The sequence below is a fragment of the Taeniopygia guttata genome, chromosome 2 (assembly GCF_048771995.1).
Source record: "Taeniopygia guttata chromosome 2, bTaeGut7.mat, whole genome shotgun sequence".
Classification (NCBI taxonomy): Eukaryota; Metazoa; Chordata; class Aves; order Passeriformes; family Estrildidae; genus Taeniopygia; species Taeniopygia guttata.
In genome coordinates this window covers 86,896,991-86,915,055 of record NC_133026.1, presented here as the reverse complement: position 1 = coordinate 86,915,055, position 18,065 = coordinate 86,896,991, and the positions used below count along the sequence as shown (strand labels likewise).

The 18,065-nt window shown below is 37.9% G+C and overlaps 1 protein-coding gene across 7 annotated transcripts in view; it reads left to right on the top strand.

Moving 5' to 3' along the window:
- PTPN3 (protein tyrosine phosphatase non-receptor type 3) overlaps positions 1-18,065 on the top strand; it is a 156,844-nt gene that overhangs the window by 49,926 nt on the left and 88,853 nt on the right. Inside the window, exon 1 of one of the 7 annotated variants that reach the window (XM_072924388.1) lies at positions 677-3,161. The exons of the other annotated variants lie outside the window; for them this stretch is intronic. The gene's annotated coding sequence lies outside the window, so the exon portion shown is untranslated. Of the gene's footprint in view, positions 1-676; positions 3,162-18,065 lie in introns of those variants that run through there. 7 annotated transcript variants of the gene reach the window in all.

Below are 18,065 nucleotides of genomic sequence, written 5' to 3'. Positions count from 1 at the left end.
CTTACAGACCTCAAGCTGTGAACTATACTGAGAGGTAACAGCCTGCCCTAGGGCTGGGGCTTCTGTGAGAGGCTCTGCAGATATCTGTATTGCTCTGCCCACAGGGCAGAGGGCGGGCAGCTGCTTGTGTTCAGTCACTACCTACACTGGTGCTCCCTAAATCCTCTGTCTGACAGCTGGGCAAGCCTGGCAGTACGGAGGAATGTGTGGGACTCACAAAGGCCTGGGAGCTGGGAGAAGAGGGGAAGGGCTCAGGCTTGGAGAGATGGCAGCTTGGAACCCTAAGAGATGAGAGCAGTAGTGGGTGAATGCTCAGAGGCATCTGGGAATGCCTATGTGACTCTCTTAGGATAGTGGATGATGCCAGAGGTACTCACTAAAAGGGATCACTGATATATTACCAAGTTATTTAATAATAAATATAGGACTTGACCAGTTACATCTATTATAAATCTGTAGATACTTGAAATAAATGTTCTGCAGACATGAATTCTATTATTCTGCTTTCATTTGTGGGGCGCTTATGTTTGCTTTTCTTTTTCTTTTTTTTTTTTTTTAAGATATCTGTATATAAAGGGGAAAATAATATTTGCTTTGAGAACTATTTAACTCTGGGAATAGATTATGCAGAGAAGTATTGAAGTCTTCCTTACTGGAAATATTCAAGGTTTGACCTGATGGGACCTTGGAAAATCTATTTTAAAGCCCTACTTTCAAGAGCAGTTAGATCAGATGATCTCCAGAGGTCCCTTTCAACCTAGATTTTTCTATGAATCTGTGATCTAGGTCACATATAGCCATGTTTTTCTAAAATATTTTTGGTAGCATAATGAAAATTACATTAATCTTGTTAAAATAAAGGATATTTTTTCTTTCGAAAATAAATGTGGGAAATCAGTCCACTAGTGCAATACCGTTGCCAGTATACAATGATAAATTTACTAAAATAACTTGCATTGTTGTTCCATATTAGAAAAATAGCTATAATGTTGATACCCAGTTATTTTTACATTTATGAGAGCAGAAAGAGCTCTTAGTGAGGTTGCATCCTGTAAGGAGTTTGGTTGAAATACACCATGCTGCTTGAGTAGTGTTTAACAACCTTGTTTCAAACCTAATCAGAAAGCATTTGACTATTAGTAACAAATACTTCCCCTCCCCTTTATTATTGGTTATATGTAAATGATGAATACCTGAATGAAGGTTTTATGGCTGACAGCATATTCTGTATATATATATATATATATGAAAATAACATATATATTGATGTTTGTTGCAGAACAAATTGAGCATGTTAAGACAAGCTTATAAATGGTGGAGCTATATTTGTTTCAAAACACTTTGAAGTAGACAAATCCTGTTTGTAGTCATTTTCTGGGCATTTTTGTTAGTGGATTTTTTTTTTTTTATTTGTTTGTCTGTTTTCCAAATTGGCCAGCTGTAGGTGTTGACCTTCCTGGTGTGTTTTTGGTTTTGTCCCAGCAATTCATTGTAGAAATTGTTACAAAGTCAATGTAATCTACTGACATTCCTTGTATGACATTGCAAATTAGCCTTTCAAATTTTGCCAAGGTAATTCTGCTGTCTACTGGTTCAGGAAATAATCCTGAGGTCTGTGGTGATGTCTGTGCATGTACTATGTAAAATCTGTACAGTGCTGCAGAAGATGTAAAAATTTAGACCTGACTTTCAGAGTGGAATTTAAGGATCTCTTACTGGAGATAACAAAATCCTGTAAGCTACTTCATGGGAAAGTACACTTAAATATTCAAAACCTTTTATGTTAACCTGTGACTGATTTGCATCTAAAATTAGGTGCAGGGACTACTTGGTTTAGTTATGATTTTGCTTGAGTACATTTAGCAAGTTTTATGTACAGTTTCCAGTGCTTAACTTTGCAATAGAAGAGGAGTACATATATGTATGTATATGGATACACTTTACAAGTCTGTTTTTAAATGACTAATCAGGTTATTTTAAAATTTTTTGGTTTCTTTTCATTAAGCTAGTAAAAGTATTTCAGACAGGGAGAAAAACAGTTACAAGGTCAGCATTTCTCTAAATGAAAACATTGTATTCTTTTTACCTGGTGTTGCTAATGATTTATTCTTTTCTTTGTTGCTTGTTTAAATTATTTGATCTCTATTTTCTTTGCATTTAGATCAGCCCTACTTTTTTTGTTTTCCTGGCACCTAACCGCTTTAGGACCTGCTCTTGAAGTGGGCAGAGAGGTGTTTGCATTGTTCTTGCCTTCAAGAAGAGATTTTTGATGTAGAAGTTTGTTATTCTTCCATGACTCCTTAGTATAATTGCAGCCATCACAGACCGTGCTCGAATAGCGCAGCTCCTGGCACTGGTGTTATGTCACCTTTCTCTGGATGGCTACATTTATAATTAACTACTGTTTGCACAATTAAAACTAATATAATTTAGGCGACAGCTCCCCTTGACAGGGCAGGGAAGGGGGTAGAAAATCTTTAAACGGATTATTCCTAGAATAAAGGAATTGGTGGTTTTGACCGCCTGCTGTCAGCATGAGCTGCTCTCCCGGGGCAGGCAGCGCACAGGCTTTCCCTGGAGCCTGTTCTGGGCGAGAGGGCAGCGCTGGCTCAGCCGCAGGTGCTCTGGGAACACCCGCTCCTCCGGGCGGGCTCTGGGAGCCGCCCGCCCGGCCCTGGCTAATGAGTAGCTCGGAGCTCCGTGTTCCAGCGTGGGGCGGCTCGCCGTGTCGCCGCGGCTGGGCGGGCAGGGCATGCCGGGCTGGGGACCTGCGGCCACGCTTTTGGGGGTGGCACTGGGCCCAGCACAGCCGGGCTTCTCTTCCAAGCTCCGCTTTCAAGCCTCTTATGGAGGTTTGCGTGGCTGAAGACCAGAGGAAAGTAGCCATCTAAATCTGCATTTTTGATTTTTTTAATCCTTTCTTTACTGCATTTGGGATGGGAGTTGTGTTACTGAATTTTGTAGGTTTGATAACGCTTTGTAGTAGCTGAACTTCTAAATTTAGGGAAAAGTGCTACAGCCTCCTAAAGATTTAATTTTGCTTCAACTACATTGATATTCTGCTTTTTTTGCTCTCCAAGTATTTGATTAATTGATCAAAACAGTTTTGGTATTTTTCTGAAGCAAATCACAGTATGATTCCTCCGAGTCCACCTACACAAGTAAGAATGCGCATTTCTTTCTTACAAGCTTAGTACATTACAGTACTTGTCTAATTTTGTACATCTTTGACAATGTTGCCAGTTTTCTTCTTCACAGTTTAATATTGGTCATTGAGCAAAAGGATCTTGGAGATAACAAGGTGATAGTTTGCTAAATTGTTGCATACTGAAATCTTGAGGTAGAAGAAAGTAATTAGTACAGTCTGTGATTATGATTTTAATAATACTACCAGAAAGAATTGTCATCCTTCTTCTTCTGAGGTTTTAATTTCCCTCTTCTTCTGGAGATATTAATAAAGTGGAGCTGGAGAGTTGGTCTCAAAGCATTAAAAGTGAATGATGGCAAAATATTTTATACTGTGGCAGGTCAATCCTCTATCTGTAAAAAAAGATATTAAGACCTCTATTTAAATGTAGTAGTGCATGTCTGGCACAGAAGTTAAGGTGTGTATGTGGTCACTCTTAGCTATTATGAATAATTTGAGTCATGTTGGAGAAAAAGGTGACAGATTCAGTAGTAAGAGAATACCAGATAGTTGAATGAGATGCATCTGACTCCTCACCCAGGTGTGCAAATAACATTTTTTGAGACTCACTTCAGACTCAGCATGAAATCATACTATTTAACATTTATGAAGGGAAACCCACAAAAGCTACTGAAACTTCAATGGACATTTAAAAAACCATGCAACCATGACCTCCCAAAAAAACCCCAAACCAAAAAAAAAAAAAAAAAAAAAAAAAAAAAGCCCCAAACACCATATTTTATTTCACAACATTCAATGGTCTAGGCTCTCCCCCTTTTTTTTTTTTTTTTTAATGGCAGTAGTAGGAATTTGTAAAAATCCTAAATACATTTTTTCTTTGTTGCCTGGCACTGATCTAGTTCTTCAGGAGCAAACTTCATTCATTTTTTTTAAGGACGCCAGGTAATTCCTCTTCACTATCTTATATAATTTCTTTTTCTTCCAGCCTCTGTATGATTGTCATACCCATGTTACCATTTCCTTTGTTCCATCCCATTATGCTTTTATTCATCCAGTACTTGTTTTTGTGTCTGATCTTCTGCTTATTCTACTTGAAACCCCCTGTATTCTTCAAAGCCTGCACTAGTTCCTGATTCAGTTAGTCTTATCAGTCCTGATTTATTTTTATATTTGAACATCATCTGATTATAAAGCTTTTGAAATTTATGGAAAGGGGAGCTCTTTCTTAATGGATGTGGCATTCCCTTTTTCCTCAAGGTTTTGAAGTGCTTCCCAGCCAGAGCTGTGCTATGAAGATCTCTTAGACCTTCCTCCCAAGCAGGCTGCTGCAATTCACTTTGGCTGCTTTGTGTTTGCTGGTTCAGGGTAGGCAGCCAGCTTGTCATTGCATTCAGTCCCCAGCAAAGCTGTCCTACCAATTATTCTTTCTAGTCTTGCAAATCACCTTTACTTTGAAAGAATTTCTGTTCTTGTCGTGCTTCAAGAGGGGGACTCTATGCTGCTGCATGAATTTAACCCGGTTGAAGGTTACATACCTTGCAAGTTTTGGCTAGATCTAGCAGTTAATTTGCAGTGCATGCTGAAGCTGACTCCCCACCCTATTTTTTCAAGGGACAAACTTGATTACTTGAAACACTAGGTTTTATTAATAGTAGGAAAGTGTATGTGGTGTAGGTCAGAATTTGTACTTTGATTCCAAAGATCACGTAGCAGTTGAGAACATTCAGCATGTGTAAATATTGATGTCACATTCAGAAAGCTCTCATGGGCAAGCAGACCACTTACTTGGTCATGACAAGGTACATTTTGCACTAGGGAACCAATTAAGATTAAATAAACTAAGCTGGGTATTTTTATTTAGGTGTAATTTAGGGTAGGCAATCTGGAATAGGGGTCATTACCTTTGTTACTGATTACAGCATAAGCTTAAATATTAGAGATCTATGTGAAGGTTTAGCTAGTAGCTTTCAAAATCCAGTTGCTAATCTGTTTTACTCAGTTGCTAAGGTAAAATAAGCTTGATGACATTGAAGAACCCATTTCAAATTAATTTCTACTTTAAAGCTTTCATGATGATCATCTATTTCCAGGAAAAAAGGCTGGTTTGTCATTGATTTGCTGTACTGCTTACTTCTGGCCAATTGACTAGTCTTAAGCAAAACTAGAAATACAGTACTTTGTTTTCAAGTAGTTCTTGTTTTGATGCCTTTCCTTTAAAATGCACTTCTGATGTATTGCTGGCTCATGAAAGAAACACAAAGCCAAAAAAACACTAGTAGTTGTGGACTTCTGTCCTGTTTCTCATTCCAGCTGTTCTCTGATCATGACTCTAACCTGGTGAGATGCTGCAGTCAACCCGCTCTCCCAGCCCTTCTGCAGTAGGTTTTGAGGAATTTGCCTGTGGGGAGGCATTGCCCATTACCTCTGCCTTGCAAAAGTGCTGAGCAGTGAGGAAACTGGGAGAGATACCGGATCTTAGGACTGTAAGCAGAGCTCTCCCTTTTTTGCTCCTGTTTCAGTATAAACCAGCAATGCTGGCCTGGTGCCTGCATTCCTCTGTAATCGGTTGCCACAGCATGCTAAGATTGCTTTGTGGGAAGTAGATAAATATTCTACCTGCCAGCCAAGAATACAAAAAGTGAAATAGAAAAGCTTGGGGAATGTCAGATCTACTTGGCAAAATTTGGTATGTTTGTTTGAAAATGCTTAGCATTGTCTTGTGCACTGAATGATTTGAAACTTAAAAACCAAGCTAGCCTCTGAATTATAAACTTTGAAAAATAGTAGCAGTTGATACATAGGGATGCATTCTCAAAAATGAGATGTTTTAATTCTCTAAGTCATATGATTTTGGCTGTGCTTTGGAGTTTTAACAACTTTGTAAACACAAGGTTGAAGAGACTTGCATTTCTTCAGATGGCAACAGGAGGCTTTTTTATAAATGCCCATGCCCATGCTGGACTGATGTGTTAAAAATGAACAAAAAGGACCTAAGCGGGCTGAATCACTTGTGCCAGTGCTATATGTCAGTAGGAGAATTGGTGAAGAAACAGCAAAACACCAAAAAACCTAAAACAACCCCCCCTCCCTGTTTCCCAACAAGACCAAAGTAGTACCTCATCCAAAAGCAAGCAGTTCTTTACCAGATTCATTTACAAGATCTCAGTCTGATCCATTCAATTTTACTCCCCCAAACTCCAGTTTGGTTTGCATAGCTAGTGCTCACTCTACTTTGGTGGCCTCATGGCAGAAGGTTTAGCAGGTATTTGTCTAAAAGCTGCCCCAATATACTCACCCCAGCATGTGATGGTGGAGGAATGCTCTGCCTTCCCTGGTCTAGGGAGGTATCTGTGCTGCCAGGGACATGTCTGTCCAGCCTGAGCTTGGCACCAAAGCTGCATTGCTTTTTGGCTCTTTGGGGGTTTAAGTTAATTAACATGTTGAAAGGAAGAAAATGACCAAGAGATAGCTGCCACTGGGTTTGCAGTGAAGGGAAGATGCAGGAGCATCTATTTTAGGTGAATGCTTTTTGGAGCCATCTCCTTCTGGTGTAGTGCAACATGGCCACAGGGTGTGTGTTAATCTTGTAGGGTGGTGAAAAATTGCCTAAGAGGGATGTAAAGATGTAAATGTTTAGATTTAGCTGGTTTGAAACATACACTGTTTAAATACTGATGGAAAACCAGAAAGCACAAATTGTTTGCAAGCTAGGACGTGCTCTGTAGTATGTTTACTCTATTTTTTTTCTTCACTGTGTGGAGGAATTACTTTCTTCTTTTAAAGTGAGGATGTCCAAGCACATGCAGGAATTGGAAAACTGTTTATCCAGTTTGGGTAGCAGTGTTGCTTTTTTTTGTTTGCCTATTCTCTTTGTGGAGCAGGAGGAGGACTTGTGCAAAAGCTACAGAGCTGCAGTCAGCACTACTGCAGGTCCTGGAGAACAGTTTGATCTTATTGATAACAAATTCTTGTGATACTATATGTTTTGAAGTCTGTGTAACAACCTGAGAAGGGAAGAAAGAGGTGTGCTTTGGTAAGCTTAAAATACAAACACTTCTGTTAGTCACAAATGGGGGAGGAAGGTGAGATGAAGAGAGGAAAGAATGGCAGTAAGCTGTTCATCTCTGGCAATTGTTTACAAAATGCAGGTGTTCCTAGACAGGCTTTCCACAGTGTGTGTTTGCTTTTTCTTCTTGACTTACAAATCAAATATAATGGGTTGTGTTGGGAGGGGCCTTAAAGATCACCTAGTTCCAGACCCCCTATCATGAGCAGGAATACCTTCCACTAGACCAGGCTGATCAAAGCTCTATGCTGCCTGGTCTTGAGCACTTCCAGGGGTGGGCCATCCATGGCTTCTGTGGGCAACCCATTCTAGGGTCTTACAATTCTCATAGTGAAGATTTTCTGCCTAATATCCAAACTTATTTTCTCCTCTTTTAGCCTAAGTCACTACCCCTTTTCCTATCACTACATGCCCATGTAAATTTCTGGAGGTGTTCTTCTCCCTTAGTCCCCTCACAGGGCAAGTAAACTTGTTACATGAACATTTTTAGTTTTGTTAATCTGAATATGTAAAAAAAAGAAGTTATGATCAAAGTATCAGGAGGTGTTTTAATTTTATCATGTTGTTTAGGTTTTGATTCTAAGATGCAAGACTTCTGCAGCACATTTTCAAATTATTTCCTGAAGATCATGAGGCTGAACTTTGTGTAATTCCTTCAACTAGTTTTGTGAGACTTGAGAATCTCCTGAACTTGTCATTTGGAACAGTCCTTGAGTATATATTGCATTATAGAATTATAGTCTCTAAAAGAAATGCTTTTCTCTGTCCATAAAGTTCCCTTCATAAGATAACTTTCAATTTCCAGATTGGACTTGTGACCTTCCTTTTTCTTTTAAAGGAAGAATTGCTGTCATTTGATTACTTTACCATTTTATTTTTTTCAGTAGTATTCTGTGGTTAACTGCAGATTACCTGCGCTGTGTTCCAAATCCTTCTGGGGACCTTTTGAAGCCATAGGTTTTATAACAGAAGTCTTCTGTCATGCTTAAAGGAATATATTTCAAAAGCTTGTGTCAGACTGTGTGTTACGAATAAGAATTTATAGAAAACAGTTCTATTAAGTTTTAAGCTTTAAATTCTAAAAGAAATATCTGGGTTCAGAAAGATAATTCATAGTATTTCTGAAGAGTTTTTTTTTTTCATTAATGCAATTTACAAGATAGGTTTTCCTCTGAGCTCTGAAATGTTTTCTTGCAAAAAGTATGGACTGGGTTTTTTTGTTGCTAGTGATGAGACTTCTTCTTCCCAAGCTTGAATGGTACACAGTCTTCTGTTATGTTGAGAAACAGATTGAGTATTGCTCATAGTGGAAAACACTGGGTAACAGTGGCAGGTCTTGGTCTGCTTCTCAACTCTGCTCATGAATGAAGGAAACTTCAGTCTTCTGTAATTTCAGGCTATTTCTCAACAATCCAGCACTGAATTTTTGTGGAATTTCTGTTTTATTTAAAATCTGAGTTAGCTTTCCATGGCATTGGTACCCATTAATACTCTCACAGCCATGATTAAGGTGTTTTCTTTCCTTCTTTCCCCCTTGGCAAAAAATAGCAGTCACCACAGCCAGCAGCATCTTTCTGAGCTGACAGATTTAAAGGCCATTCAGTCCTTCTGTAGAAGAACAAGTTCTTAAGTGTATCCATAGACCAGTTACCTATACCCCTGCTTTTTCAAAGTTTTCAAAAGTATGCTTTGGCAATTATTTCTGTCCTGGTTCATGTTCAATTGGAGGAGGAGAAGGAAATCCACCAGTTCACAAAATGTCAATAGTGCCAACCTCACAAATAGAATATGAACATTTAGATTCATTGCCTTGCGTTGAGTCTATATTTTGTTCCGTCTACAGTCTGCTGTTTTCCTGCTCCTTAAAAAACAACTTAAATTTATTTTGCTTTGTGAAGTACAATGACATCAGTCCCGTTGAAAAGACCGAAATCTTTGATAACTGTAGCTTTGACATGCAAATGTACTGTGTTAATTGGAGGCAAAAATTATAAAAGGTCTCTTTTATTTGTCTGATTAATATGTACAGGAAAAAATTACTCTAGACATGTATTTGAGATATGAGGAGAGGATTGTTTTAGAAAGCTGGTGTTTGGGGTTTTTTTAACACACCTGTACTCATAAGAGGCATTATGTACAATTTGTGATTTTCTTTTCTTTTTGGTGGGTTGTTGTCATGCTGCATTGGCGAATGAAATGTTTCAGTGTAGATCAGTAGTCTTTGAGCTCATAGGTGGAGGACAACAGTTCAAAGTTGCTATCAGAAAAGAGCATGTCTCACATAGGGAACTTGATGCTTTTCTGACACTCAGCAATGTTCTCAAAAGTGAAAATTATATGTATTTCCCTATAGGAGGTAGAGATTTATATTAGCCTGCAAGCATAGTGGATAGTGTGAGATTTGTGTGAATAATCCAAGGTTTACTTTAGAGTGTTTTTAAAACCAGTAGAAGGAGAACAGGTAGTTTCTAGACTGTTTGATTAGTATTGTGCTATGGATATAGTATAAAAGTAGAATTTCCCTCTAAAAGCATGTTTTTGAAATATGTTTTAGTCCTTAAAGCTTTGGTATTTTTCTACATCTCTTCCTGAATCTGTCATGCAGATGATTTTAATTCTGCTTAAATATAACAGCTTTACTTGGCAGGAGAATTGACATGATGGTTCTTGTTTCATGTTATGTGTCATACAAAAGTTTCATGACACACAGTTCATTTCTAATAGAATATGAGGCATTTTTTTGTATTTCAGTTTTGGTATGGTGATTAATTTGATAACTAAGATTTCAGAATATTTTAGTTGCTTGTCTTTATAAATTTCAGTGGTGAATGCTTATTTACTTGGTCTTGAAAATTTGAAGGCATAAATTATTTATTCTATATAAACTCATATTTATGGGAAATGTTGATAGCTGGGCACTGTAGTGCTCAGCTTTCACTTTAACTCAGTGTACACTTCCACTCTTTAGTGTTGTTAGTGTAAGGCACTACCAAGCTCGGGAAGGTGAGCTTTGGCTTTCATTCTGCAGTGTTTATTTTGAATTCATGCAACATTGTTACATTGTTAGTTACCTCCCAAAGGCATTTTTTGGAAAATAAAGTAGTGGTAGCCCTTGCATTTTTTAGTGATGATTTTCTTTTGTTCTGTGGTCTGCTTAAAGCTGAGGCGGGCAATAGAGGAAGCCATAGAGTTCCTGAACCCTTTGATTGGTAGGGTGCAGGAAGTGAAACAGCATGCTGTTTACTGCCCTCAAAGAAATGTCTGTAGGTGTTATTTTATAAATAGTTTTTAAAAATAAACATCATAAAAATCTCTGATATGAGCACTACAAACAGCAAAAATGTAAAAGCATTATAAATATGTCTTGTTCTCACCTGTATTTCACAGTATTTTAGCAATGTAGGGAGCAGGTCTCTTGCTTTTTCTTCCCACTAGTTTTTCTGCTCTCAGTCATTCTACATGCAGTAGGTACTATCTCTTTACTTGTGCTAACCCCATGTCTCAGGTCTAGCAATAATGCTTCATTCTCTTTGAAATGATACATTAGATCCTATAGTGCCTTACCTGCGTGGTTTTATTGTATGTATGCAAAAGAACATTTGTGAAGTTGGCATGACCAGATTTATACCCTTGAAGTTTAAGGAGTTACTCATAAAATTTGTTTGATCCTTTGCAAGTGTGACCAAAATATTTACCTCAGAAGTTGGAATAAACTATGTTGAAAACACAAGATCTGAACAACACTGAAATTGATGGTCAGTATTGTTTTTCCAGCAATAAGCTCTTCTAGAGTTTAGTTACCTTTAGGTTATCTGATTTCAAGATTAAGTTTTCAGATAAGCAGTCTTTGCTGCCGAACATGTTGCTGAAAGGCTCAGATAATCCTTCTAACCCTCAGTCCCCCATGTAAAGGCTATTACTATGTAAAGAGTATGGTTATTTTGGTCGAATAATCTCTATTACCCTGTGATGGCAGCCTGTTCTACTTCTTCAGTCTTAACAGCAAGAACTGTTGGGATCCCTGAAGCTGTGCATGTTTTACAACTCTTTGGGTAAAAATCTTTTTGGTAAATCTTTACAGGTAAAGCACACCTTTTTCAAAAGGGGAGGAGGGAGAGGAAGAAGGGTCTCAGAAAAGTTGAAACAAAATCTTTGTCTCTAAAATTTGTATTGGAATCAATATATATGTATATACAGAACAAATGTTTGATGTGAATAGTCCCTTTTTTTAAGGATAATTTGATCACTTAGGTTTTTCATTGTGCCACTGTAAGATGGTCCCCAACAGAAATAATGTCCCCAGCTCAACTGCATGAATGTACATAGGCTCCAGGCAGCAGAACTGCAATAAGGATGGGTGGCTTATTGTGGTGCATGGCTTTCCTGCACCAGGTACTGCAGCTGCTCACACTGCTGGCATTGCCTTCAGTATCATATGGATTTAGTGGTATCTCAGTGACATATCAGTCAGAGTACCGTATAATGCTAGAACTAAAAGGTATATTTCCTCTCCCATCCATTTCTTCCTTTCTGTCTGTCTTTGATGTTCATATGTGTTCTTGCTGAATCCAGAGTTTAAAGTGGCTGGATTTCCGATGAAAACACTTTGCAATATGAATTTATCAGGGTTGTGTTATAATGAAAAGCTAAATGAAGTGCAAGGAAGGCTTGCAAATCACTTAATTACTCAATTTTATGCACTAATTAAGCATCTAACATCTTGTAGTGGTGTAGGGATTTAAAACAAATTATTCACCTCCATATATTGGATTCTCTTCTAAGAGGCAATGACTACTGTAGATTGGTAGGTACCGATTCCTAGGCATAGGAACAAATCTACTTGATTTACTTACTGGCTTTAAAAAGTGAAATAAAAAGCTATATTGCAATTCTGTGCTGGTTAGAAGAGTAAAGAGTATTCACAATTGCTTGTGGTCTGGCTTTTGTTTTTAGAATGAGCCTTTCTTCCTTGTACCTATCTTCATTGAAACCAAAATGCTTTGAAGTACATTCTAAATAAACAAATAGAGGTGTCATACTGTATGTGGTCTACCCTGAAGGCTTATTTGTGGGTGAACTCCAGCATTAAGGGCTATTAAATGAAGAAGAGGTATCATTAAATTTTACTGTGGAAGGATGTTTTCTCTTTGCTCTGTTCTGTACTGGTTCTGGTGAATTATGGACTGGCAATATACGTTAGTGCAACTTTTGATAACAGTCTTAGAATACTTTGCTAGACCTATTGGTTACTTACGTGGCAGATGTAATTTTGCTGTGCTTAAAAATATCATAGGTGCCATAGCCACTGGAAACAAATCTAAGCCAAATCTTTAATTTTATTAATGTTGATTTTAATCTTGGCTAGAAGAGTCTATTATATTGCTGCCTTTCTTAAAGAGCAGTGGTTCGAAAACTTGCAGATACTGCTTTGGAAGTTGTGTGTGTATCTACAGACATGCAGCAACTTTCAACATAGATATTAACCTTTATTCCTGTTCTAAGGAAGGCCATGCTGCAACAAGTCTTTTATTCTTTGTATCTCAGTTTGGAGGTATTTTTATATCATAAGCTGTAAGGCTTAATCATCTAAGGCTTTCATGCTTGTGCTATATTTATAGTTTAATTGCTTTGGGTCAGATTTTTTTTAGCTTTTATTTTTCCAAGTGATGTGAAGTTTCATCATGCTTCTTCCGTCTTCCACATTTACTTTCTATAACTAACATGAATATGTCAGGAAAACTTTGTGAGGAAATAACTACAAATAAGGGTAAAATGGTGACCTGCGTGCACTGCTCAAAATGAAGTTTATCTTTTACTTTGGTTGTTGCTTTAGTAATGTCTGGTACTTTTTATTGTGGTCAATACCTCTTGGGATTTTCCCGAGCAAAATAGAAGAGCTGAATTTTTATTAATAGTGAGGTGTCTGGTTTCTTATTGGGAATGTAGAAAAGATGAAGCATTTCCTCTGCAGAAGGTGGAAGCAGAACCTGGTTTTCATATGTAGTGAGTTAAGCTTAATTCTTCTATTTGGAAAATCTGGCTGAATAATTCAGACATTGTTAGAATGCACTGATGATAGATACGGCTTTGAGGTGTGCAAGTAATTCTTAACTACATGGCCTGATGCATGCTGAAGAGCATTTGTATCAGTTGTCCAGGGATTTATATTGTCACAAAGGCACCTTTACTTTGTTATACCTCTTTCCATTCCTACGTCATTTATTTGGTATCTTTTTAGTAAAGGAACAGATAACCATAAAATGTAACTGTTATTGAAAGGACACACAAGACTTGTCCATGTCATTAGTACTACTGGTTTTCCCTTCCTTGTCAGGAGTGGTAACTCAGACAATGAAAGTGGGTTGGAAGCACTACCCTTTTGTAAAAGACATTCCCACAGATTCTGTAATATATATGATTTTTGAGAGGCCAACATTTTCAGTCAAGACTGTAATAAACTAAGAAAAGTTAGTGCAGTAGTCTCCTCCTAGAAAAAACATGTGTGCACCCATTTACAGGAGTAAATTATCCCTATTGACCTGAAGAGGTCGAGGTAATAAATAATTATTAAAAAAAACCCCAAAAAACCCCTCAATCACAAGCCCAACAAAACTATTAACAGTTATATGCTGTTATGTGATTATATGTAGAAGGCCCTTGAGTGTATACTCAGCAAATCTGCCCTTGATTTAATTATTTGGTAAAAAAAGAAGTTAACAGCAGTTATATTGATAATGGAATCTTAAGTTTTTAAAACAGCAATTTCTGAGCCGTTGGAAAGAAATAAAGTGCTGATATGGAAAAAAAGTATTTTTAAAAGTCAGTCTTCAATACAAAAGATGAGGTAAACATGTTATTTTTGTTCTGCTTGACTGCAGCATTACTGTAGGAGAAGGCATGCATAACCAAACCTGTCTAGAAATGTGTTTAATGTACTTGGAAAACATTAACTTCTTTCCATAGCTGTACTTGTATTTGTTTCTCCTGTAAGCCTACTGCATGATTTCATTATGGGATAGAATTTCACATGTTTGTTTTGTGCTTTATAACTGTGAAAATAACAGTGTTTTCGGTGTGTTTTGTTTGTTTAATTAAAATATACCTCCCAACTTCCTGGATTTTTTTAGGGAAAACATGCTTATTTTAGGGAAAGGAAAACAAATACTGAAGTATTGACTTGTTGATTAAATTAAATTGTCTTACAGGGTTTTAAAAATTTTGTTTCATTTCTGAATCAGCCTCCTTCCTGAGGCTACAAACAGGAACTGAGATTTGCATGTAATGGCTGGTTCTGGTTGCTCAGGGCTGGAGGGTGATTGCCAGGGCTTAAGAGCCCTTGTCTTAGAAGCATAAGGTTTCTGGTTGTGCTGGGGATTTCAGTGGCCCCTCTCCCTTCCTCAAAAGCAGTTGCCATTGCAGGTTCCTTTATATGCTTCTACATGTTGTACTGGGGTCCATAAGTCATTCCAGTAATCTGACAATTTAAAATACAGGTTTAAACAGCTCACTTATGGATGAAAAGTCATGGAGCAGGTGCCAACAACTCAGCTGCTCACCTGTCTCCTGTTCTCCTTCCCTTGCCCTTTAGGCTAGGGATTCACTGAGTTGTTTCCTTGCCGACTTGCTGAGCATGTGAAGTGGGACGTGCAGAGTGGTGTGGGCAGGTTCCTGTGGTGTGACACCCATAACACAGCTCCCTGAGGAGCTCACTTGGCACAGTGGTGCTCAAGGCCATGGAGGTGGGAAGTAGAAGGCATGGCTTTCTCTGCAGGGGACTCCAGCTGGTGGCAGGTCGCTAGAGCTTGATTAGTCCCCTTGAGCTCCGGCTGACTGATAGCTGTGGCATCCAAACACTCAGCTATTTGTCCCTGTCTTGGCACAGTTTCTGTGGTCAGCTGGCTTTGTCAAGGACAGCCTCAGCTGGGGCTCTTTGCTTGCCGAAAGCATAAATGGTGAACTCTGTATTCCTGGTGTGATTTTACATAAAATGGTAAAAAGAAAGGAATTGCAGGTTTTCATTTGTGAACCCAATGCAAACTGGTCCTGGTAGCAGGTTTGAATTTCTCATTATGAATTTCCAATTTACTGCCTCACTTGGGGCATTGGGCATATAATGCAGCATCTAGCAGATCACCAGAAGGTGTTGAACCAGAGGTAACTAAAAAACTAGCATAAGACTACAAATTTCAAATTAAGCACCTCTCATTTTATAATGAATTGCAGTATGTAAGTATGTGTCACTGTTAGTTCTTGGATAGCTTAGGTTATCCAGGAGACAGGCTGGGCTTTCTACAGAGGGACTGTGGTATGAAATAGACATGTAATTACTTGTGCTACTATGCACAGTCACTTAAAGAAAAATCATCAGTTTGGTTTATTCAGGTTAAATTTTTTGCAGTTATAAGAGTTTTCCTTTTTTTGCTGGTAATTTTTTCTTTTTTTTTTTTTTCTGGATAGCAAGCATACACGCACACACACACACATGTGTATATATATATATATGTTATTGATGCTATTTTATTGGCTTCTGCATTTGAAGCTTGAACAAGTGAGTAGAGAGAACTGGCTATATTGGAACACTTGAAAGAATAATGCTGTGGTGGAGAGGGATTAGAGTTAGGTATCAAAATGTCTGAAGGGTCTCCAAGTGTAGCTTACCCTGAAGCATGTTCTGCACTAGGGCTTCAGGGGCTGAGCAGTTTGCTCCTTCTCTCTGGGTAGATCAGGAGCAGGGTACTGGAGACTCCTATGGATTGTTGTGCTCTGCTAAAGCCTGACAAAGTTTGAATATAATCAGGGCATAGAGGAAAGGAATGGTAGAAATGTAAGAGAGGTTTGGCATTATAAACAAAAGGGTCAAATAGCCTTTTTCCTCAGGAATGGAGAAGTCTGTGTGCTGGGACCATTAGGTGTTGCAATACAGAACGAGCCCTTAAGGCCAGGCTGATGAAACTTTGGATCTGGCTACCAAAGCATTCTCTCTCATCTAGGGCTTGGCCCACAGTGTAGGATAACCTTCCACTTACCCATCAGTGGGCTAGGGGTAGAGAGCTATTTCTGCAAATGAGAAGGGTTTTTTTGCCAGCTGATATGGAGAGTGGAAAAAAGACTTTGTAGTATAATTCATGTAGTCCCTTGACTTTTTGGTGGAAGGTGAACACAGTGCTGAATAAATAGTTTAAAACTTTGCTGCTAGAAAATTAGAGAATGTGAGATTGAAGGCTTCCTTTACAATCATAGTTTGTCGTCAACTTTCTGTATACTCTTGATAATTCTGGATTAACTGTATGTTTTATTTAACAGCAACCATTCCTGAATTAGCCTATTTTCTAGATATAAAAAAAGAACAAAACCAAAACTATGATTAAATGCAGACTGTATTTCAAGAAAAATTTCAAAGCAATAGGAGTGTTTGGTGGTTTATATGGAAATACTCTTCATAATTCTCCTAAAGATTACCTCTTTCTTTTTATCCCCTCATTTAAAAACAAAAGAAAAGGAAAGAGCCAGAGAAAAGAAACATCTAAAATCCCCAACCCACACCTCTTCTGAGGAAAAGAATGCATGCTGGCTAAAAAATGAGTCTTGATAGCTTACAATTTTGATTTTAGAAAGTATACAATGGTGAACTATCAATTGGCTGACAAAAAAAAAGCCATGAGAGTGTTGTTGGAAGTGTTGAATGCTAATGTGTGTCTGACTTCTGAGCTGTCTGTGAGAAGGCAATTGTTTTAGCTGCTTCTGAGTATAGATTACACAGAGTTGAGTGGAGAAGGATCACTGTGCTGCTTTGTTGTCTTTGCAACCCCAAAAAAAAAAGACTACTTTATACAATTTTACATTTCATGGCTCTTCATGCTTTTCATGTTTCCCTTTCAAAGAGATATGTAGTCGATGCAATTCTTTGGTACTTTGAGTGATTTTTTTTTTTCCTAAATTGCTCAATTTCTGTAGCTGCGTAAAAGAAAAGCCAGCCTGTGTTTTAAGGCAGACACACAGAAAAGGGGAGATGGCAAAATAGTGCTCATATACGTCCTGTCTAGCTTGGTCAACAGTATGCGTAACACTCATATTATGCAAGTCCCTTTGTAGCTGTCCCCTTATAAGTGAGGAATGGTTTGGTAATTGGTATGGTAATTAACCTGGAAAACTATCCTTTGCTTCGCTTGCCAACTGGCTTTAAACGCTTCGATGTTAATTGGTAAACTGATCCAGTGAAGAGAGGCTTGAAATGTTTACAGGCTTGTCTGCATTTAATTCACCTCTTATTTCAATGAATGGCTTTTTCTGTTTAATGGGATGTTCTTTTGTTGGTTTTAATTTATAAATACTGGTTTTTAGAGTTTTGGTTTTCATGAAGAGCTTTTTTTAAAAAAAGAAAAAAGCCTAAGTAACAAAATAAGTTTTTTCTTGTGACATGTTCTTTGATTTAAATTTCTGGCTTCATGAATTTATGTATGCTAGACTGTAAAATACTGACATGTTTTAATGTTAGTTCTGCTTGCCTTACATATGGTGTTTGCATATCTATTCCTGAAACAAGTGTTACTTGATAGAACCTGATTTGCATTAGCTCAAGACTGTTTTGTCAGTTGAGAGTAAACAGAATTATTGTAGTGGAACTTGTATTGTAAATGCAGAAATATGTAGGAAATGTAAAAGTGGGTAAGGGGTTTCCTAGTTACAGATAAAAAGTTGTCTTGACGTTGCCTTCCTATTTTATAGAAGGTGTTTGGGGTTTTTTACTGATTTAAACTGTCTAACCCAGGTATACATTGCAGGGATTACCTGTAATTCTCTTGATAGTGTTCAGATTTACAACATGGGAACCCCTCTATATTTATGCATTTA